At 35.6% G+C, this 23,457-nt stretch overlaps 1 protein-coding gene across 1 annotated transcript in view; it reads left to right on the top strand.

The window, feature by feature from the left end:
- Positions 1-23,457, top strand: part of LOC140445292 (D-2-hydroxyglutarate dehydrogenase, mitochondrial-like) — a 210,977-nt gene that overhangs the window by 71,366 nt on the left and 116,154 nt on the right. Inside the window, exon 2 of the mRNA XM_072537230.1 lies at positions 17,604-17,703. The gene's annotated coding sequence lies outside the window, so the exon portion shown is untranslated. The remainder of the gene's footprint in view (positions 1-17,603; positions 17,704-23,457) is intronic.

Below are 23,457 nucleotides of genomic sequence, written 5' to 3'. Positions count from 1 at the left end.
AATGTCGTCTTTAAGGTCACCTGACCTAACGCCCCCTGCCTATTAACTAATCATAACCCTCCTGCTGTTTACAATATGGATTCTGCGTGTTTGTTAGACAATCTCGACATGCAAAAATATGTGATCCAAACTTTTGTGTACCTAAAAAAAGTTAGGCGACGTCTAGACTCTACTATGCACGCTTAGACTAAACTGTATATTCAGCGAAAACATTTGGAAGTTAACGTTCTAAGCGTCACGTGTTCCGAATAAACCTACCAACCACACCCGTCGAACCAGTTTTCATTGATAATGGACTCGTCCGAGTTAACACGGCCCCCTTTTCCTGTTGTTCGGCTTATGGCTGTCTGATACCCAACTGTGACAAGTAAATTCAGTATTTACTCACCGATCTCCTCAAGTTTTTCGGCCAAAACCGCTTCGAAAATAATCCAAAATTATTAATACAGGATTCAACACATCACTATCGGTCTTAGCGATACTATTTGGACTTGCGCAAATAGATTTTCTACGGTATAGAAGCTATATACCGTACGCGAACCGTTTGGTGTCTTTGCCCTGTAAAAAGACCCTCTCGTTGAAGACTGTCGGGAAATTTTATTGGTTGATAACGCAGCCAGTAGAGTTAGAGCTTGTCGTCCAAGTAAAGGCGTGGTCAGCAAGTCAGAGTCGAGCGGAGAGGGAGTTCGAGAGGGGGAATCGGAGCTTCCAGAATGAAGAGGTCAGTGGCGCGCCGTGGGGAATTCATTGTAGTAGGGATGTGTTGCTTTTAAATTCAAAATGGTGTAATAAATCCGTAAATAGATTGTTGGATTTTTAGATAAAAATGTACACATATTATTCAAAGAAATATATTATATTAAGTTGTGAAATTTCTTAACAGATATTATCAAATATATAGGTATATACATATATACCTACACTGCCAAAAAATTATCAAATATATAGGTATAGAGAAATAAAATAAAAAATTAATTAAAGTAATACAATTTCTATTATGAAGTAATATCTGTGCTACCTTTGGAACTTTGTTTGTTCATCAGTAAGCTACACTGGTACTCCTAGAAGTTCTCTTCTGCATATGCGTATTCTACTTAATATATTTAATAGCACCTAGTTTTTATGTTTAGCGATCAATAAAATAGCAAAATAATTATCTTTTATATCGGTTCATGCAACTGCTCTTCTCCATATTTTATGGAATTTTGCTATTTTTTAGCTGTTCTTCTTCTTCTTAAAGTGCCTATCCGTTCCGGATGTTGGCGATCATCAGGGCTATCTTTACTTTGTTTATTGCAGCGCGGAACAATTCAGTGTTAGTCGTGTTATACCACTTTCGTAAATTTTGAAGCCAGGAAATGCGTCTTCTTCCCGGTCCTCTCTTACCATTGGGTTGGTTTTTTAATCTCGGTTGGTACTGAAATTTATATCCGTTATTCTGCTCTCTGGTATATTCTACTTACGATGTTGGTTGTACTCCTTGGTCTTTAATATAAGTACCTATTCTTTGCAGGCTTTCAAAATTTTGGTTATCTCTGTTTGGCAAAGTAATAAGATCAGCACTTTCTTCACTATGTAGGTTTGTGGCATATAACCCTTCTTTATAGAGTTTCTCCCTTTTTGTTTCTTATGGTTTTACCTCTATTTTATAATTTTTATAGTTATACTCCACAAAAAAGCAGATGCAAGGTATCAAACTAGAAATGTTCGACATAGCGAAATTAAAAGAACAATAAAATGAGGATAGAAAAACCATTCAGAAGAAACTGACCGCAATAGATACAGAATAAACAGATATCGAAGAACTTAATACCGCAGTAACAAATATCCTATTGCAGGCTTGTGAAAAAGAAGCACAAAAAGATAAACCTCAGAAAACTACATTTCTAATACATACAACGAAAATGTTAATGAGAGAAAGAAGAAAGCTAATAGAGATGGGCAAAACAGGAAGTGAATCATAAGAAAATTATTAAAAGAGGATTGATGAATGAAGGAAAAGAATGCCTCATCACCACTTTTCGTCTCGCCCTACCAACTGTGATGGTGAATGGCTTATAAACCTAATGAGTCATATATTAAAAGAATTCCTAAGAATAATTATACCTAAATACCAGAATTTACAATAAATTTAATACATCACATACATAGTTCAGATTCCTCAATGGTTTGGGAACCAGAGATGACCTATTTGCCTTTAATGTAGTAGCACAGAGATGCGCAGATGTCAACCAAGATATTTATGTCCGCTTTATTGAATTTTTAAGGCATTTGATAATGTAAGCAGGAAAAGCTACTGGTAACCTTGCAAAAACTAAACATTGATTATCAAGGTGTTCAAATAATATCAAGATTATGCTGGGGTCAAACAGCATGAATAAAAGACGAAGGCTCCATATCATATCAGAGGAAATAATTATTCAGAAGGGTGTATGACAGGCATGCACTCTCTCGCCAATGATAACAATGTATACTCTGAATATATTTTTCGTGTAACATTAGACGATGAGTCGACTGGAACAGCGATAAATGGAGTTCTTCTCAACAACATCTACTCTAGTCGTCAGAGACGAGAATGCCACTCAACCTCTAAAAATCATACAAACAAGCTGAATTTTGAGGAGAATATTAATTTTGTGACCCCAAAAAAGATGCAAAAAATTTTACCACTTTCATCCCCGGGCTCCCCCTAAAACCTCCTTCGTAGGGTGGTAAAATAGCAAAAAAAATCGATTAACCAAGAATCTGTACGCCGTAGAAAAAAATGTTTCAAATAAAAAATGTCATCATCATCAGTGGCATTACAGCTCGTTATGAGATGAGCCAAAGCCTTCTTCAGAACAGTCTTCTATTCGCCCCTGTCTCTAGCAACTCTTCTCCATGCTTTAACTCCGATGGATTTTAGATCATCCTCTATGTTATCTTGATACCTAAGTTTTGGTCTTCCTCTGGCTCGTCTTCCCACTGGTCCTCTTCGGTCGAAAATTTTTCTGATCGTTGCATCTTCATCTCGCCTAATTACATGTCCTACCCATCGAAGGCGTGCTAATTTAATACATTTTACAACGTCAGGTTCCCCAAAACTTCTATATAACTCAAAGTTGTAGCGATTAGGCCACAAACCCTGTTCTTGGATTCCTCCATATATTTTCCTTAGAATTTTCTCTCGAAACGTTTAAGCAATTCTTGGTCGTTCTGTGTAAGTGACCACGTTTCAGACCCGTATGTTAACACTGGCCTTATTAGTGTTTTATATATGGTAACTTTAATTTTTCTGGGTAGTTTTGGGGCCATATGTTTCCTCAAGCCATAATAGCACTTATTGGCAAGCACTATTCTTCTTTTAATTTCTTCGCTGACATTGTTGTCTGTGGTCAGCCCAGGTAGATGAAGGTGTCCACACTTTCCAGTTCCAGATCATCAGTTAATAGTCTATGTATCTGGTTGCCTGATCTAGTACAATACATATACTTGGGATTAAAAATAAACACACAGAAAACCAAATAAAAATGTAGCTGAGGTAATTTTAAACCAAAATGTTTATTAGCACTTTTTGTGTAGAATTAACCGTTCTCTCAGAAACAACGCTTGAAGCGACCGTCGATTTTAAATGTCAGTTACGTGCGCGAAATCAATGTTCAATAAAATTTTTATTAGCTCAACAGTAAAAATTCGATATCTTTTGATCCAAGTGTCCTATCAACAAAATGTAAAATGCGTTTTACAGTCAGAGAGTTCAGCTTTAGTACGCATTTTTTGGTGTTAATTAAATAAACGTGGCGCAATATTTGCCATTTTTTATGATTCTCTTGAGATCAATACAATATATCCCTTTTATTGCCTGGCCACTATAAAGTTTCGATTACTAGAGCCTAACATTCAAAACATATAGCATGCAATTTCAGTTTTGGCAACAAATGTGACGCATTTGAAATATGCTTAAAAAACGCTGGATTTAAACTTTCACATAACAAACAATTTAAAACGTTTAAAACTTTTTTTTCAATAAAACTAGTACGGTTTTCAAAAGAACCAAACTTCTGTTATAAACTACAGCCAAATTCGTGTTCGTAGAGACATTTCCCGTGACATGCGATCGTTTAAAATGTAAAACATTAAATTCTGCGTTTTTTATTCATATCTCAATTGAAATCAAAATTGAAATTTAATGTCATAGGTTTTAAATATTGATCTCTAAAACTGGAAATTTTACTATGATTATATATTATATTATATATTACTATATATTTAATACCTTTTCTCTTTTTTTGTGTTACGGGGGGGGGGGGGGTAAAAAGTGGTAAACTTAATATTCTCGGCAAAATTCAGCTTGTTCGTATGATTTTTAGGGGTCAACTCTCTGACGACCGGACTACATCAGATATGCAGACGATGCAGTTATAATAGCCTACAATTTGAGAGACAATTAAATATTATGTTTATAAGGGAATACGCCACAATTGATTGTAATGAAAATTACATTTTATAATTGTTATTTGACGTTTCGATTTCCACTCCGGAAGCCGACATTATTTTTCAACTGACGATTGACTTACTTAGCCTCGATCTTGTAGGCATACAGCTATGTTTTTAAATGATAATTCTCAGGGTGATGTTTGTACTCTCAGGATGATATCAAATTCAGGTTGTTTTGCGTGTTTATGTATTATATGTTTATGTATTGTGTGTCGTATACGTATTATGTATAATTGCCAGAGACTGTTTGATAAAGTATCTATGTTTAGTATGAATCACTATCAGGAAAACCAAAATGATGGTCGTTTCAAAAAAAGTTAACAATAATTGTGGACAACCAGTTTTTAATCGAAAGGTCATTTCGTATTTCTCGGTACAAATCTCTTGAAATTATTGTCAACGAGTCTAACCAACATTCAGAAGAAATGTGTTCACGCATTGAACAAGCACGAATTGCGTTCGTCAAAATATAAAAACTATTGACAGAACTGTATCCTTCTGCTCTACGGTGTGAAAAGCTGGACACTAAATAAGGAACTGCTTAAAAAGAATAGAGGCCTTTGAAATGTGGGTCTACGTACACGTAATCAAAGTGTCCTAGACGGATAAACTCAAAAATCAGACAGTGCTGAAAAGACTGAATATTTAACACCCGAAACTATATTTACTGTAAAGAAGAGAAAACTTAAATTCCTTGGTCACTTCTCTAGAGGCACAAGTTATGAGTTAATACCGCTCATAATGCAGGAAAAATAAATGGACGAAGAAGGATGTAGAATTTTTTATCTGCGAAACTTTCGCGAATGGTTCGGGATGACAAAGATCGAATTATTTTGTGCAACAGTTTCGAAAGTTCAAATATCCATGTTGATCATCAACCTCCACAGAAGACTCCACTCAATGCAAGAAGAATGTAGACATGTTTTATAGTACCTATTCATTTTTTACAACTATTAGAATAAGGTTGTAATATTTTCTGTTATTGAATACATTTTGTACTGTGGGTTTTTTATTTTTACTTCCTTTTTATAATATACTGTTTTTGACATACTACCATTTTTTCATTTATGATTTATCTACACAAGTAAATATTGGTAACATGGCACAGGCACAAACATTATTAGAAAGGCAAAGGTTTCACTGATTCTGAAACTAGTTGATTATGTAATTTCTATAGTATTTACTATCATTAATGGGAATAAATCACAATTTTAATTAAAAATTCATTATATTGTACCATTAAATAAAAAAGGGGACCAGTTGGAATGTGGACACTACCGTGGAATCACGCTGCTAAATGCAGTATACAGAAGAATGTTCAACGTCATTTATGAAAGGCTTAGACCATAAGCTGAAAAAAACATTTGGAAAATACCAATGTGGCTTCTGCAGACAGATTTTAACGATAGACCAGATATTTGTTTTATGACATTCACGAAAAAACAAGTTAATATAACACCGACACACATCATCTTCTCATAGACTTCGAAAGCGCATATGACAATATAAACACAGAACTCTTCATACAAACAGTATGAAGATCATGATCTTCTTCTTCTTCAAGTGCCATCTCCGCGGCGGAGGTCGGCAATCATCATAGCTATTCGGACTTTTGAGACGGCTGCTCTGAAAAGTTCATTTGATGTACATCCGTACCACTCTCTCAGGTTGCGCAGCCATGACATTCTACGCCTCTCTATGCTTCTCTTTCCTTGGATCTTTCCCTGCATAATCAGTTGGAGCAAGGTGTATTTCTCTCCACGTGTAATATGTCCGAGATATTCTAATTTTCTTGTTTTTATTGAATTTAAAATGTCCATTTCTTTGTTCATCTTTCCCAGAACCTCTTTGTTTGTGACGTGTTCTGTCCATGATATTTTCAGAATTCTTCTGTACACCCACAGCTCAAATGATTCCAGTTTTTTTATTGCATTCAAGGTCCAAGATTCCATTCCATAAAATAAAGTCGAAAAAACATAGCACTTCGCCAACCTAACTCTTAGTTCCAGTTTTAAATCCCTGGTACATAGAACTCTTCTCATTTTGTTGAAATTTGCTCTAGCCTTTTCTATTCTTATTTTTATCTCCTGATTGTAATCATTTGTGGAGTTAATCATTGTTCCCAGGTATGCATATTTGTCCACTTGTTCGACGTTGGTTTCGTTTATTAGAAGATTCTCGTTATTTCTTTGAGTTTTCGATATTCTCATAAATTTCGTCTTCTTGACATTCATTGTTAGACCATACTCTTTTCCATACTCCGCTATTCTGGTCACCAGTCTCTGAAGATCTTCAATGTTTTCGGCTAAGATCACAGTGTCGTCCGCATATCTAATGTTGTTAATGGGAACTCCATTTACCTTTATTCCAGCTGTTTCACCCTCAAGAGCTTTTTTCAGGACCTCTTCGAAGTAGTCATTGAAAAGAATTGGCGACAATGCGCATCCCTGTCTTACTCCACATCTAATTTCAATTTCTTCTGACAGCTGTTCGTTAACACGTACTTTTGCTCGCTGTTTATAGTATAAATTTGATATGATCCTGAGGTCGTTGTAGTCAATCTTCTTTGATTTCAGGACATTCATTAAATGTTTATGTCGTACTCTATCGAATACTTTATTATAGTCAATAAAACATGCCTATATATCTTGATTGATCATGATAGTGATTGATTAATCATGATCAAGATCATGATAATGATATTATATTGACGTTGAATCTGCTAGACATGGGCCTGCCTCAGCTCTTTTCATCTGTCTCTGTCTTGCGCTGCTTCCATCCAATTACTGCTAACACGCTTCAGGTCGTTAATCCATCTGTTGGTGGACTTCCTCTGCTCCGTAGTGCTTTTTGTGTAGTCGCCTTCACTCGACGATACGTTTTTTCCATCGGTTGTCTAATGATCTGGCGACCTGTCCTGTCCGATTCTATTTTAGCGACGCCATTTTTTCGATAGCGTCTGTTGTTTTTGTTCTACGACGTATTTCTTCATAAGGGATTCGTTCTCTCAGAGATACATCCAACATCTGGCGCTCCATAGCTCTCCGAGTCACGCTAATCTTATTAACTACCTTTTTTGTGAGTTAATATTTCCGCTCCATAAGTAAGTATTGGTATGGTATAACTCTAGGATTTATCACATCCATTATAGTCTGATTCTCAGCGAAAATTAAAAACATGGCAGGAAATTGAGAAAATACTAAAACAAGGTAGCTATTAATAAGCATTTCGGCTGGACATACTACTCTTCTATAGTGAGTGTCCATCGTCGTTATGTCGTCTTTAATCAGAGACAGAAAATTAAGGAAATCACAATGCGACATGCGAAAGTACTGTACGAATTTTGTGTCATCGTCCACTAGTTGTGGGTATAGTTTTGCGAAATCTCCTTCTCTCCTCGATAAAAATATTTTGTGTACCCATTCTCGACGAGACCCCACTTTATCTTCTTTTTCCAAAAGTAATGCTATTTTGTAGTGTTTCTATAGTTTAATTTACCAAACGCTGCCCAGGCTAGTCCTGTGCGACGTGGGAGCGAGTTGACATGTCTGGTTATCTCTGCACAACCAAATTTCATGTTCTAATTAGGTACTTATACGATGCAATCTGCTCAATATCCCTTCTATCAACAGCAATATCCATCAGTATAGTACCGGATTAGTCATTATTTATCTCTTGTTTATGTTAATCTTTAGTCTGACCTCCAAGGAAGCGTTATATAATTTTTTCATTTATTATTGCATTGTCCATACGTTTGGCTATAAGGACGATGTCATCTGTGAATCTCAAATTACTGAGCTTCTCTCCATTTATGTTGATACCATACTCGTTTAGATCTGCCTTCTTACAAGTAGGTACGTTCCAAAAGCGTCGTACCTAGCTTTGGAGACACGGTGTCCCCTGGTCGTACTCCTCGCTGTATACAGAATTTATTTGTTTCTTGTTCACATAATCTTACGCTAGATGTGACATTTTGGTTTGATTATGTTAGTGTAGCTATGGTCTATTCGGCATTCTGTTAATGATTTTAACATTTTTTGCTGGCTTATGGTATGGAATACTTTCTGGTAGCCAAGAATATCAGTGCCAATGGTTTGTTGTGCTCTGCAGACTTCTCTATCAGGTTCTTTATCACTAGTGAGTGGTCGTTCTGTATTCTGTCAGTGTTGTATCCCGATCTAAATCCAGCTTGTTCCCTAGGCTGACAGAAGTCTAACTTAGCCTCCAGTCTTTTTTTTTCATAATTTTTGTGAAAAGTTTATAAATGTGTGATAGCAAACTGATGGTAGTTTTTTTTAGATCTGTTATGTCTCTTTTCTTGTGTTATAAAATAATTGTTCGATGAAGAAGGGGTTTTTCTTTGCTAAATGCACTCGATGAAAAGTTTGGCCAAAGCCTGGATAATTTTATTTTCACCTTGTTTGATCGCCTCGATTTCTACTTCGTCATCGCCAGGGGATTTGTTATTTTTTATTTCTAAAAGTGTTGTTTTGACTTCGTATGGTGTTATTTCTGGCATTAACCTTCCGCAGATAACGTGAAAAAATTTTAAATTTTTGATAACGTCGGTCTAACAAACTGACTTTTTCTAAAATAAAAAAAACAGAAATTTAGCTGTAGGTGACAAATATTTGTAATAATATCATTGTGTACCTTATTCTCTATACACATATTAATTGATGTTATTGAATTTTTGTTATTTTAACAATTTTAAGGGGGTATTAAAAAAAGTGTCATTTTTATGAACAGGCTTTTAATAAAATCAAAATAATTCTAACAAAAAACCCACTGGTTCCACTAAAGCATAAAACAGTTACTTGAATGTTAACAAACAGAAAAAATCAAAATTTACTCTCGAAATTCATACAGATTACTGGAACTTTTCCAAATTTTGAGCATCATGATTTTCAAAACAATTCCTACATAATCCCGTCAGATGTTCTAGACAAAAAAAAATTTTACAGTTTTTGCAAGAATATCTTGTTCTTCGAATTTTTTTAGTGCTGCAATAAGTACATCGTCCATGAGTTTGATTCTGGGGAGCAACATTCTCAGTTTCTATTCCACATATTTCAGAAAGACGCAAACAGATTTTCCTGGGAATGTTTTGCTGTTGTGCTCATCGAAGAATATGTGGGTTAAGTAATTGAAATCCTAAATTTTCTAAGAATTTTCTTCTATCGATTTTTGTTTGGGTATTCGTGGTATAAATGACGTAACTATTTATTCCAGCAACGTTCATGACACTATAAAAAATGACCATCGGCCAACGACGAGTTGCACGAGCGCAGTTGTAGGCTTCGCACATTTTGTCAACAACATCGACACCTTTCGTTTTGTCGTAGTCCATGATTATTTCTGGTTTGCCAGTTTTCTCGTCAACAGCACCATCATAATGCATAGTTGATACTAACTGGACATTTCTTTTTCGTTTTGGAGAATACGAAACGAGCGTACATTTATCTCTAAAAGCAAACATAATGGATTTTTCTGGTCTTACTAATAACATTTGAGAAGGTATCTCACGTTTATTTTGACGTAATGCCCCAACTGTAGTAAGACGGTGTTGCCTTAGTATCTCCGTCATAGGTAAGCTGGTAAAAAAGTTGTCAAGCGTGACATTTCTATTTAATCCCAAGATAGGTGAACGAAGACGGGGCACTAATGCCAAATTCGAATTATCCCGTTTAAATGGTCCGGCATGCTGTTTGCCTATATAAACTACCAAATTCGCAGTTTTTCGTCAATAGTGGTGTATGCTGACATACTGTAATGCTGGGAAACATTGGATACAAACTCATCGTAAATTTCCCTAATTGGAACAATTTGTCGACTTGTACTCTTTCTTGCCTGGTAGCTTTATCATCGAAACGAATATGTTTTAACAAAAACTGAAATCGTATCCGGGACATAGTAAGTCTGAATATGTCCATACCCATTCCGTCTGTCCTAAAGTAATCTTCAGCGTTTCTCCGATTATTTTTACTAGCACCAGAAATATATAAAACTCCAAATAATGCTTTTATTTCTAATAAATCAGTTGGTCTAAAAGAACGATTTTGCGAAATGTCATAGGCTTGCATTTCTATAAATTTGTTGGTGTAACAATTTTTTCCATTATGTTTGGTGGGAAGAAGCATTCCCAAATTTCTGAAGCTTTATTTATACCTTAAGTCCAGGTAAATGGTTGTAAATATTTTCAGCGCGTGTTCGAACATTCCGTGCTGTTACAGGATATTTTCGTCACCTGGTAGTTCCATCTTTACCGATAAGACGGGGTATTCTTGCAGCTTGTTCGACTAACATTTCTTCAAGAATAGGTAAGTTTTGTCCATTTTTAAACTACTCTTCCGGTCAAGACCGACACTGTTTTGAGGCAGACCATGGCTCACGAAGGGCTGTAGCGCCAACTGATGATGATGATAAGTGCATTGGGTATATCTGTGGTCAGTAATAAGTTGCACAGAGTCAAATGTTTTCCGGAAATACCATCATGAAATTCAAACATTGTAAATGGTCGTTGTTTTATATTATACTGTACGAAATCCAGTCTAAATATTTTCTAATTTTTGAAATAACTCTTAAGGCGCAGTTTGTCTATGACATTAAAGTTTTTTGGATTTCAATGGAAGGACATGTTCAGCAGTTCAGTACCATTTTTCTGGTAAATTCGCAGTGAATATAGTAACTCTTCTTCTTCTTTTTACATAAGCAATTGTGCTTGTTCGTTGGCGGGTTGTTGCCTCTATGGAAGATTGTCACTCCATCTCTTGCGCGGTCGGCAGATACTTCTTCTCCCGAGTGGTGATTTGTCCCTTGCTATTTTAACGACTCTTGTCTCCACCATTATACTCATGTGAGTGTTCTATTGAAATACCAGGGCCCACACTAGCTGAAGTAAACTCCGCAATTTCGTCCCTAAAAAACCATAAAGCCCCAGGCCCAGGCGGAACTACTAAAAAACGGGGGAGAAAAGCTCCAACTTGAGATATATCTTATAAGAGAAGTCTGGGAAAGAGAAGAAATACCGAAACACTGGCATGTAAGCCATGTAGTACCTATCCACAAGAAGGGAGACAAACAAATATGTCGGAACTATAGAGGAATATCAATACAACGTACAAAATTATATCCATAATACTGTCTAGAAGGCTAACTCCATACGCAGAGGAAATAATAGGCGACTACCAAAGCGGATTCAGACCGGGAAGGTCGACCATAGACCAGATATTCGTCCTACGCCAGGTGTTGGAAAAAAACTGGGAATTCAACCGCGATGTAGGTACACCAAATCTTCGTGGACTTTAAACAAGTTTACGATTCTGTTAACAGAGAAGCATTGTGGGAGACCATGGTAGAAATGGGAGTACCTGGAAAGCTGGTACGATTAGCACAGGTGAGCACAGAGAACGCTTCCGCACGGATCAGAATTGGCAGCACCACGTCGGAGGAATTCCTCATTGACACCGGGCTTAGACAAGGAGATCCTCTCGCCCCCCTGCTATTTAATTTTGCACTGGAACATGCATTAAGGAATGCTCAACCACAACTGACAAACGGATTTGCCGCCCAAGGATCAAAAATATTATTGGCGTTTGCGGATGACGTGGACACAATTGCACAATCCACCAGAGATGCAAAAGAAGTTTTCACCCTATTCGAAAACGGAGCCAAGGAAGTTGGTCTGAAGGTCAACGAGGGCAAGACCAAGTACATGATGGTTACGAAGAACCCAAGACCAAGGGTTAGACAAAACGTAACAATCAATAAATACAACTTTGAAGTCGTCAAAGAATTCAAGTACCTGGGAGCGATCATAACATCTGAAAATAAATATGAAAAGGACGTGGCAGCCAGGATCATTGCAGGAAACAGGGCATATTACTCATTAATGACCGTACTTAAATCAAAAATACTCTCAATACCAGCAAAAATAAGAGTGTACAAGACAATAATTCGTCCCACAATAACGTATGGAAGCGAGACGTGGACTCTGAACCAGCAGGAAACGACAAAATTACTGGTACTGGAAAGAAAGATACTGCGGACTATCTATGGGCCTTGCAGAGAAGAGACAACAAGAGAATGGAGAAGAAGACACAATGATGAACTCCAGACAGTATATGGAGATGAAAACATAGTACGCTACATTAAAGGAAACCGAATATGATGGGCGGGTCACGTACTAAGATCGAGTGACGAAAGACTCCTGAACGCCACATTCTGGGAAATTCCCGATGGTAGAAGGTCAGTTGGTCGCCCAAGAAAGAGATGGAAGGACGCAGTAGCCAGTGATCTACGCAAAATGGGAATACAGCAATGGGAAATAGCTGCTCAGTACCGACAACAATGGAGGGAAATAGTAAACGCGGCCAAGACTCACATAGAGTTGTAGAGCCAAATGATGATGATGATGATGATTGTTTCATTCTTTTCTTTTATTATTTATTTTCCACTCATTTACAGCTTGTATTTTACACATTGTTCTAATCTCGTCCTTATCGGTCTCTCAGTTGTTTCCTATAATTCTTCTGAGTATTTTCATTTCTGCTGTTTCCAGCACTCTCTGTGTTTTGGTAGTGTCGGGTCTTGTTTCTGATATGTACGTCATTATTTATCTTATACCAGCCTTATAAATACTTGATGTCATCTCACAGTTAATATGTCGATTACCCTATATAGTGTGATTAAGGCATCACGCTAATCTATTGTCTCTGTATATTTGATCTCTTACTTCTTTTTCAATGTATCAACTAGCTGGACAATGTAATCCCTACTTGATTTCCATTACTTGCTACTACCTACTCTATAGACTTCCAGTTTACATTTTATTGACTCTTTACTGATTACAATTTTTCTAGTGTCCTTAGTTGAAATCGTCATGTTAAATTCTTTTGCTCTTGTTCTTATATTAAATTTGTCAACTAATCTTTGAAGGCTATCTTCCTTTTGGACTATCAATATTGCATTTTATTCTTAACAGAGAATGTTAATTTCATTGTAATTACATTAATAATGTCTTATTACATTCCTTGTATCTATAGGTTTCGTAAGTTATACATCTATTCTGACTTCCATGTTATTGTTTAGATACACGTTTTCAATTGTTTTTATAATATCCAGCGGGATCTCTTTGATACAAGAGGTCTATTATGTCTTTAAATCTTACTCTGTCAAATGCCTTCTTCAAGTCCATCAAAGATAGGAATATGGGTCTATTGTATACCAATGTTGGTAGGTACGACAACAAAACTCGATTTTAGAGGAAGTAAGAGAGTCTTTGAAAACACCTACAATATTGGCAAAAAATATGTGGATGACACAGGAAATCCTAGACCTGATGAAAGTTCGACGGAAACATAAAAATAGAAATATTAACAAATAAAACGAAATTAATAAACACATAAAAAGAAAAATTAAGCAAGCCAAAGAATCTTGACTATAAAATTTATATATAGAAATGGAAGACATCTAAAACAAATACGACAGTTTCAACCTCCACAAGAAACTTGATTATATTTACCTACCTCCCGAATTAGGAAACTGAAAAATGCTCACGTACTTAAAAATGCAGACGAAAAAATTTACGATCACGAACAACAGTGCAAATAATGTTAGAGATACCTGAGTGACCTTCCTGGTGATGCTTCGCGAGAAAATGCTACACATACGAATACTACCTGTGACAACCAGTTAGACACAGGTCCCAGTATACTGAAATCAGAAGACAGAAAAGCAATACAGCAAGCAAACAAATAAAGCACCTGGAACAGATCTAATCCCTGCTGAGCTACTTAAACTTTTGGACGGGGAAAACATTACGTACTTAACCACTTTCTTTAACAAAATTTACAACGAAGGAAAAATACCAGATGATTGGTTGGAGTAATCGTTTATAACATTACCATAGAGAAGGAGGCCCACCAAATGCACCGATTTTAGACTAATCAGTTTGATGAGCCACACACTTAAGATACTTTTACGAATTATACTAAACCGAGTATTCAAAAGTAGAATGGGTAATAAATAATTTAGATTTAGGAATGGTCTAGGAACTAGAGAGGCACTATTTTGTATACGCGTTCTCTTACAAAAAGCTGTAAGTTTCGAAAGAACGTTTATGTTTGTTTCTTCGACTTCGAGAATTCATTGGACCGAGTACAACACGATACACTTTTCGATTGCCTGCGGGCAGCAATCAAGTAGCCTCTAACCAAATTGAAGATAGTCGTACTGAAAAACTACCAATCAAACATTGAGTAAGATAGGGTTGTTTTTTGTCACCCAGTCCTTTTAACTAACCCTTAAACTTTTGTCACCCAGTCATTTTTACTCCGAAGAAATCTTTAGGGAGTCTTTGGATAACAGACAAAAGGGAGTAAGACTAGGCGGAGAAGTAATCAACAATGTCAGATAAGTTGACGATACAAATGTTCTTAAAGAAAATTTATAAGATCTTCAGAAATTAGTAAATCTAGTAAGTGAAGCAAGTTATCGGAGAGGTCTTAAAATTAACATTTCAAAGACAAAGTGGATGGCGGTTGGAAAGATTAATATAGATCAAGGTCTGCTTTCCCTTAAGGGAGAGGAAATAGAATAGCTGGTTAAATGTAAATTGTGACTCTAATGAAGAGATAATAACCAGGATCGAAATATCACGTAAGGCTTTTATAACCTAGAAACCAGTTTTATGTAACAGAAACTTGTCGATGCATATTCCCATGACGGACCTGAAATGTTATGTGTAGTCTATTCTATTATATGGTTGTGAGACATGGACATTAAAAACCACAATGCTTAACAAATTAGAAGTATTCCAATTGTGCTATCGACGGATCCTAAAAATATATTCACACTTCCAATGAAGATTTTTTTTTTATATTAAACACCTACTGTGTTTATACCATTGGAATCTGGTCAAAGATGACCAATTATCAATTTTTATATGCATTCTAAGAGCTTACCCTATGGCGTCCTCTTATTTTATCTAACAGCTATGCACTAATACCTAACATGCAAATTCACAACACAGCACTATGCTCTGCTTTAACACTAATTACACCTTACGCTAACTCAAATGGTTTTGTTCGTTTAAGTCTTCTTTCTAACCCAGTATTATCGAGGAGCTGGATGGCCTCGATGTTTACGTGTTTATGGAGCCTTGTTCCTGACTACCTGCCATCTTCTTGATAATTTAATTTACATCTTCCATCTCAAGGTCCTTGCGGAGGTCGACATTTCTGATGTACCAAGGGGCATCAACGATGTTCCTTAGTACTTTATTCTGGAATCTCTGGATGATCAGGATATTACTTGTATTAGCACAGCCCCAGAGTTGGCAACCATACATATACATAAATACTGGTCTCAGTATTTGCTTGTATATCAGTTGTTTATTATGTGTGGACAAAACTGAATTTCTTCCCATCAGCCAATACATTTTCTTGTAACGGATATGGGCTTTCTAGCGAAGCTTTGCATTAAGTGTGATACCCAAGTATTTTGCAGTAGATGCGTGCGGTATTTGGGCATCATTTATTCTAATTGGAATGTTTTGGATATTTTTGTTTGTAAAATTAACATGAATTGATTTAGACTCGTTTAGTTTGATTTTCCATTTTTTTTGTCCACTCATGGATTTTATCTATTGACAACTGTAATTTTTCTGCTACTTCTTCACTGGTATCACCTACTGCTAGAATGGCAGTATCATCTGCAAAGGTGTCTATATCATCATTTTCTAGTTCAGGTATGTCGCATGTGTATAACAGGTAGAGGACCGGACCTAATACACTTTTTTGAAGGACTCCTGCTTTAATTTCTTTTAAATCTGTGTAAACGTCTTCTTGTTTGATTCTGAACTTCCAATGAAGATGTTCTTAAAATGATGAATTCAGAATGTCTTCTATTTCGCCTTATAATACAAGGAACAATGGAGGGAAAGAGGTGGATTGGTCGAAAAAAAAACTTTCATGGCTGCGTAATATTAGACAATGATATGGTTACCACATTAGAAGAATTATTTCGCGCAACAACCGATAGCCAAAGGTTTAGGAACTTGTAAACATGATGACGGACAACGTCTGAATACGGACACGGCACCTAAAGAAGAAGAAGTATTCTAGTTCTTTCTTTGTAATCCGTTTTATGACAATTTTTTTACGGAAACATTGTTGCTCATCTGCTAAGTTTATGAGCTGATTTATTGGTTCTTACAAAAGTTTAGTTGTAAGTTTCATGGTAGTATTTAGCAAATTAATACCCACTTCTGTAATTTTCTAGTTTTTTCTTATCACTGTTTTGAATAGTAAGATTATCTTGCTTGTCCTCCATTCTTCTGGTATTTTATTGTGTCTAATATTCTTGTTAACGTTGTCAGTTGATCCGTCATTGCTGCTCCACGATATTTCAATAAATTATTTGGTGTCGCATCTTTACCTGGAGCTTTTCCGTTCTTATGTGAACTTCTTCGTTTATGGTAATTTCTGGTGTTTGTGGTTCCAACGTCATTTGTTGTTCCTCTGCTTTTCGGGTCTATTAATTCCTTGACCTCCGCTCTTTGACTCTTAGAAAGCACCATATTTCTTTTTATAAACCAGAAAAATCATGATCCAGTTCTTTGGAGAAGCTTTCCCAGTGCTAGTTTTTAATTGTTCCTAGAAGTGCATGTGTTTGGTTTCTTATTCTCTTGTAATCTTCGTACGCTTGTTGTGTCTTGTATGATATGTACTTCAGGTAAGATTTTTTATATTATAGTACCTCGCCCATTTATATTCCTTTCAAGAAGCGCTGGACATTGTGAGAGTTTCAAATGGAAGCTTCTACTTTTCTATTTTCTTTTAAGTATCATAGCCTGAGTTTTTTTTAAGTATACAGGTTTATTAAAAATTAACAAAATAATAACAAAAAAAAATGACAGTTAAAAGACGAGACAAACAAGAAGGACAATGAAAAAATGCGCAGTTTGTCTGCTTTAAAGTTCATCGAATATTTTTAGAGAGAAACGTTATAAGGACTTGTCGGGATATAAGGTCAATTAATATCTCTAGTTAGTAATATATTTCTGTAAGATTTAGTAACATTTTTGTTCATACATATTATTTTTTTAGTGTTTCTTTTTGTTATAGATTACTTCTCAGTGAATTGGAAACTTGGATAAACATTTCCTGAACTTGTGGACCATAGCACCGAAAGGAAGAGTTATCAAGGAAGAAAGCCCTAAATACGGTAAATCAAACATCTATTTTAAAAGCAAAAGTTATATCTATCTATATCCCCTTATCTACATATATTATGGATAGGAGTAAATGTATAATTCCTCATACATTTAACTTATTATTTAAATTATCATCGCTACGTCTAATTTGCAATCGACTTCTGGATCTTTTTGCAATATAATAATGATTTCAACGTCACACCTGTTTATTTAATCATAATATCATTCTTAATGTTTAGTCCCTCTCTAGTTTTAGAGCTAAGATACAAAAAACTAGTATTTTTAATAACTGACTATTTAGTAGATTATAAATTTACACTACATCCATTTCCAGACCTCTAATATTTCTACGTATTGTTATTATCCATCTTATTCCCGCATATTTCTTAAGATTATTTAATCTAATCTAAGATATTGTAACAATATACTTTCTTTGGGAGTCAATTGTGTAAGGCTTCGTCTAGCTCAGTTTCTCAATTGTGGGAACGTCTTATCTTAATTGCAAATTTGAAAAATGAGCTTGGCTGGGACAAATATAATATTGTTACGTTTTTCTGTGGGTTCATGGATTAAGTGAAGTACACGTACCTAAACTAATTTTATTTAACTCACTACAAAAAAAACAACTAATAATAACTAAATAACAAATATCTCATTAATAATAAATTATCGTATATCGCTTTACAAAGTAAACACTTTGCTGCTAGCATAAAAACTAACTTCAAACGCTGGATCACCGCCTTAAATAATTAGATCCTAATTTCTAGTTTTTGCGTGTCGATTACACTGAAAGCCGAAAACTGCTGACTGGAATTATCTCGAAAGAAAAGAACTTCGCGAAGGACAGGATCGTAATTACACAGTCTCTCCAGGTGGACGACCTTCAGCTTACTTCGTGCCGTTAGTGGCACCCTATATGCAAGGTCATTTATCTTCTTAGTAACCAGGTACGGTCCCTCCCAGGGCCGCTTGGGACTTTAAAACTCACTTGTGTTGAGTTCTTGGTAAAATGGATGGTATACTGGATCAAGGTATTGCAGCAGGAAAAGCAAGTCTTTTTTTTGATATTTCATGCATTTAGGTCCACTACAAACAGTTTCTAATGTAGGATCCATCTGCTGTCCTCTGCGTTTAATATTAAGCTTAGAAACGTTAAAGCCGTTATGTTAATATTTAATGTCTATATCATCCAACTCTTTACCAAAACGCAAAACTTTTATATCATGCCATTTTGGAAAATTTTTGAATACGCTAGAAAATCTTTCCTCTGCATATCGATAACTTAATATTTCTTTCTACCAGGGACAGTTCTAACACAGTTCTGTTTGATGCATAAAGATCATACATGAGTTTAATATTTAGGTTGGAAGCTAGATAAAGTCGACTTGTGTGTCTTCGAGACTAGTGGCTCTCATATTTTGGGAAAGATTCTATATGTTTTATAACTTCAGCTTTTTCATCTGGTCGAGCGTTATGTGGTTTGCGTTTTTCAGATCCATTAGGTTCTATAAAACCTGTGGGTGATATTTGTTTCTTTTTTATCAAAATATCTTTATCAAAATATTTTTCTTGTTGTGATACTAGTAGATTCTGGAACATTTCTTTGCAAATTTTTAATGTTTGGTCGTTATATGTGATATAATATGAAACCACATTTTGTCTGTTTCTATTATTTCCGCATTCTCCTTTATCTTTTCTTTCTGTCTTCTTTGACTGTATCTTCATTTTTTCAGAAATTACTTGGTCTTTGTCTTGCACTTTTTTTAAGAAAATCATAAAAAATTTCTTTTTGTTTATCTAGGGAGAGTTTCTCGTGACATTTATTGCGATAGCATGTAGTAAGCACTTGAAATACTTTTGCAGGTTTTTGTATACCTTTTCTTTTAATGTGTTCTTATGCTAACACCTTCTTTTCTTTCATGTCTACTCTGTTATATTTTGGTTTTTTAGGTTAAACATTAGAGTTATTTGTTTGGTCTTTGCTATTATCACTTTTATTTGTAAAATTATCATTACTTACTTTGTCACTCATATTATTACTGGTAGTAGCTGTTATTTTACACTTTTTAGATTGAATTGCTTGATATTTACCTGGCCTCTCATTGTCACTTGTGTCAGATGAAGTGTCCGAAGAAATATAATTTTCATCTACATCTGAACTATCACTATCCAAATATGACACTAATTCTTTAGAATGACCAGTTGCTCTAGAAGTTGAACTTATTTCTTTAATTGCGGCATCAACTAAACATCTTTTCAGTCCTCTTATATCACTTCCCTCTGATTTTTTAAAATCCTCACTTTCAGTGTAATACTGTTTAAAAGGAAAAAGACAGTTAACAGTTGATTTCACGTACAGTGCGTCTGTATATCCGCTTATACGTATTTCACCCTAATAGGGATCATCAGAGTTAGATATTCTTAGACGCCTGAACTTGAAAATAAATCTTTCCTGTCTTGGGAAGCAACTCTAACATGGCTTTGAATGGACGCAAATAGCGACATCTTATAATAAATCCGTAAACTAATTTTTCGAAACCAAATTCAGATTTTTGCTTTAATCTGTGCCTTCTAAAAATTGCAAAGGCAAAACAGACGTTGATAAAGATGTTATTAGAGACATGGGGAATCTAAAATTGCATTCCACAACATATCTCCTCAAATAAGCAAAAATCCTTAGCGAATTGGTTTCTAGTACTCATAAAGAGTGTACCGGAATAAAAGGAAAAAGACAGTTAAGATTTGATTTCACGTATAGTGCGTCTGTATATCCGCTTATACGTATTTCACCCTAATATGGATCATCAGAGACGGCTATTCTGTTTATTATTATTTATATTACTGTTTCTTCGATATTTACTAGAACCGCCGAATTTTCACTTTGGCTAATAACCATATCAACTAACAGCTTTCCACGCGACATACTTTTTACCAATAGTTTTCTTAAAGAACCAAAGAATCACTTTATTTTAGTAAAATGCGCAATAAAATTAGGTTGTTATCTGTTAGCTGGTAACCAAAACTTGACATGTCTTTTTGACAAATAGCCATAGATTTAAATTCTTAGATTACTTAATACTTATTCTTATAACATTTCTTACTTGTTTTTTATAGCTCCCAAATTTATCCCATTTATCATGAAATTTTGTTTTCTGTAGGTGTATAATATTCAGATCTAGATGGTAAAGACCATGACAATTGTCATTTTTTTTCTTTTTTGTGTAGTTTTATTCTTATTCTTTAAATATTCATGACATTAAGTCGGTTGTTATTGATCCTAGTGATCAGAAATCTCAATTATTTTTGTTCGAGAAATATTTGTTCTTACTAAATTTAGGAAATGTATTTGCACGTCTGGACGTATGGAGTGGAAGCCTGGACATTAAAATTAAATACCATGAGACGGCTAGAAGCCTTTGCAATGAAACTTTGCCGCAGAATGCTCAGAATATCATGGACACAACATATTACGAATCGAACAGTATTAAACACCATAAATAGAGAATTAGAACTTATAACAACGATTAAGAAAAGAAAGACCTCGTACCTAGGCCACATAATGAGAAATGACAATCATAACCTTTTACAAATAATAATTGAAGGAAAAATAGAAGGCCGAAGAGAAGTAGGCAAAAGAGCCTTATCAAGTCCCCTAATTAACTCTATAGCATTGAAAAAACAAAAATAGGGGTCCATGTTTTTCGCCAATAGTCTCTATATCTTCTTCTTCTTCACTGGCTTTACAACTCGGGGTGAGTCTTCGCCGCATCCACTATCGCTCTCCATCCTCTACGATCTTGCGCTTCTATTTCCCATTATTGTACCCAAATTCTAGATAAATCGGCTTCAACATTATCCTTCTTTTCTCGGTCGGCCTACTGATCTACCATCTGGTGTTTCAAAAAACACTGTCTTTAACACTCTGTCATCCTCTGATCGTACCACGTGACCTCCCCATCTTATTCGGTTTGCCTTGATATGTCTAACTATGTTTTCAGTTCCATACAGAGTCATCAATTAAGAATTGCGTCGTCTTCTCCAATCCCCTGTGAATTCATCACTTTGAGAGCCAAATATTATTCTGAGAACCTTTCTTTCAAATACTAGAACCTTATTGATTTCCCGCTGATTGAGAGTCCATGTTTCAGTGCCATATGTAATAATTGGGCGAATAATCCACACGTACAGTGTTAATTTAGATTTTCTTTTCAGCAGCTTCGATCTTAATAATGTTGAAAGGGAGTATAATGCTCTATTTCCCGCAGCTATCCTTGCTGAGACCTCTTTTTCTATGTGGTTGTCCGCTGTGATTATCGTCCTCAGGTATTTAAACTTCTTTACTACTTCGAAGTTGTGATCATTAATACTGATGTTCTGCCTAACTCTTGGTCTTGAATTTTTGGTTACTACCATGTATTTCGTCTTTTCTTCATTTATTCGTAGACCCAGACCACCTGTTTCCTCCTCGAGCTGTGAAAACACCTCTCTCACGTCTCTTGTCGGATGCGTGACTGCATCTATATCATCAGCAAAGGCCAACAACAGTTTTGATCCTTGATCAGCAAATCCTCCTGTCAGCTCAGACGATATTTTACTTATTGCATATTCTAAAGCAAAATTGAACAGCAACGGTGACAAGAGGTCCCCCTGTCTAAGTCCTGAATTTATACCAAATGGCATCGATATTCTGCTTCCTATCTTTACTTGCGCATATGAATCTGTCACGCACATTTGCGTTAATTCAACTAATTTTCTTGGTATTCCCATTTCTAACATTGCTATCCACAATTTGCTTCTTTTATGGAATCATATGCTTGCTGGAAATCTATGAAAATTTGGTACACATCGCGGTTGAATTCCCAGTTTTTCTCTAATATTTGCCGGATGGTAAATATCTGATCTATAGTTGACCTTCCAGCACGAAAGCCGCATTGGTAGTTGCCTAGAATATCTTCCGAATATGGTGTGAGTCTCTTTAGCAAGATAATTGATAGCACTTTATATGATGTGCTAATAAGTGATATGCCTTTATAGTTTCGGAATTGTTCTTTGTTTCTTTTCTTATAGGTACCTATATGGGAATTATAACGCTTCCTTTCCAATCTTTAGGCATTTTCTGTTGTTGCCATACTCTCAAAATTATGTCATACAATTTTTGGTGTAAAATCTGCAGAAAGAAAAGTAATATCTGCTTCCTCCCTCTCACTTTCAATATTTAGTAAATTCTGAAAATATTCCTTCCATCGTTCGACGATTTCCGTTTCTATCATTGTAAGTTCACCTGCTTCATTTCTCATAGGCTGTGTTACTCCAACACTTGCACCTTTTCTGACTGACTTCACTTCGCTAAAGAATTTCCTTATTTGATTCCTCTCGCCACTTCTGTCCATTTCTCGAATTTGCTGTTCTAGGTAGCTCCTCTTTTTAGTTCTAAATAGTCGCCTTGTTTGTGCTCTTGTTCTGTTAAAATCTGCTTTGTTCTTATCTGTGGGGTCTTGTAGCATTTTCAATCTTTTTTTCATTTTTATTTCCAGAATTTCCTCGCATACTTTGTCAAACCATTTCCGTTTTGGGCGAATCCTCTTTTTTTCAATGGTTTCCTTGGCTGCTTGTTCTATAGCTGATGCCACTTGCTGCCATGCTTGTTCTAACTCTACATTATGCTCTTCCTCTTCCAGCAATTTAAATCTGTTGCTTATTGCCACTTGATAATCCAGTTCTTTATTTGGTGTTTGTAGGGCTTCTATGTTCCATATTTCTTTTTT

The sequence above is a fragment of the Diabrotica undecimpunctata genome, chromosome 7 (assembly GCF_040954645.1).
Source record: "Diabrotica undecimpunctata isolate CICGRU chromosome 7, icDiaUnde3, whole genome shotgun sequence".
Lineage (NCBI taxonomy): Eukaryota > Metazoa > Arthropoda > Insecta > Coleoptera > Chrysomelidae > Diabrotica > Diabrotica undecimpunctata.
The sequence above is the reverse complement of the archived record's forward strand: the minus strand, read 5'-3'. Positions and strand labels throughout refer to the sequence as shown.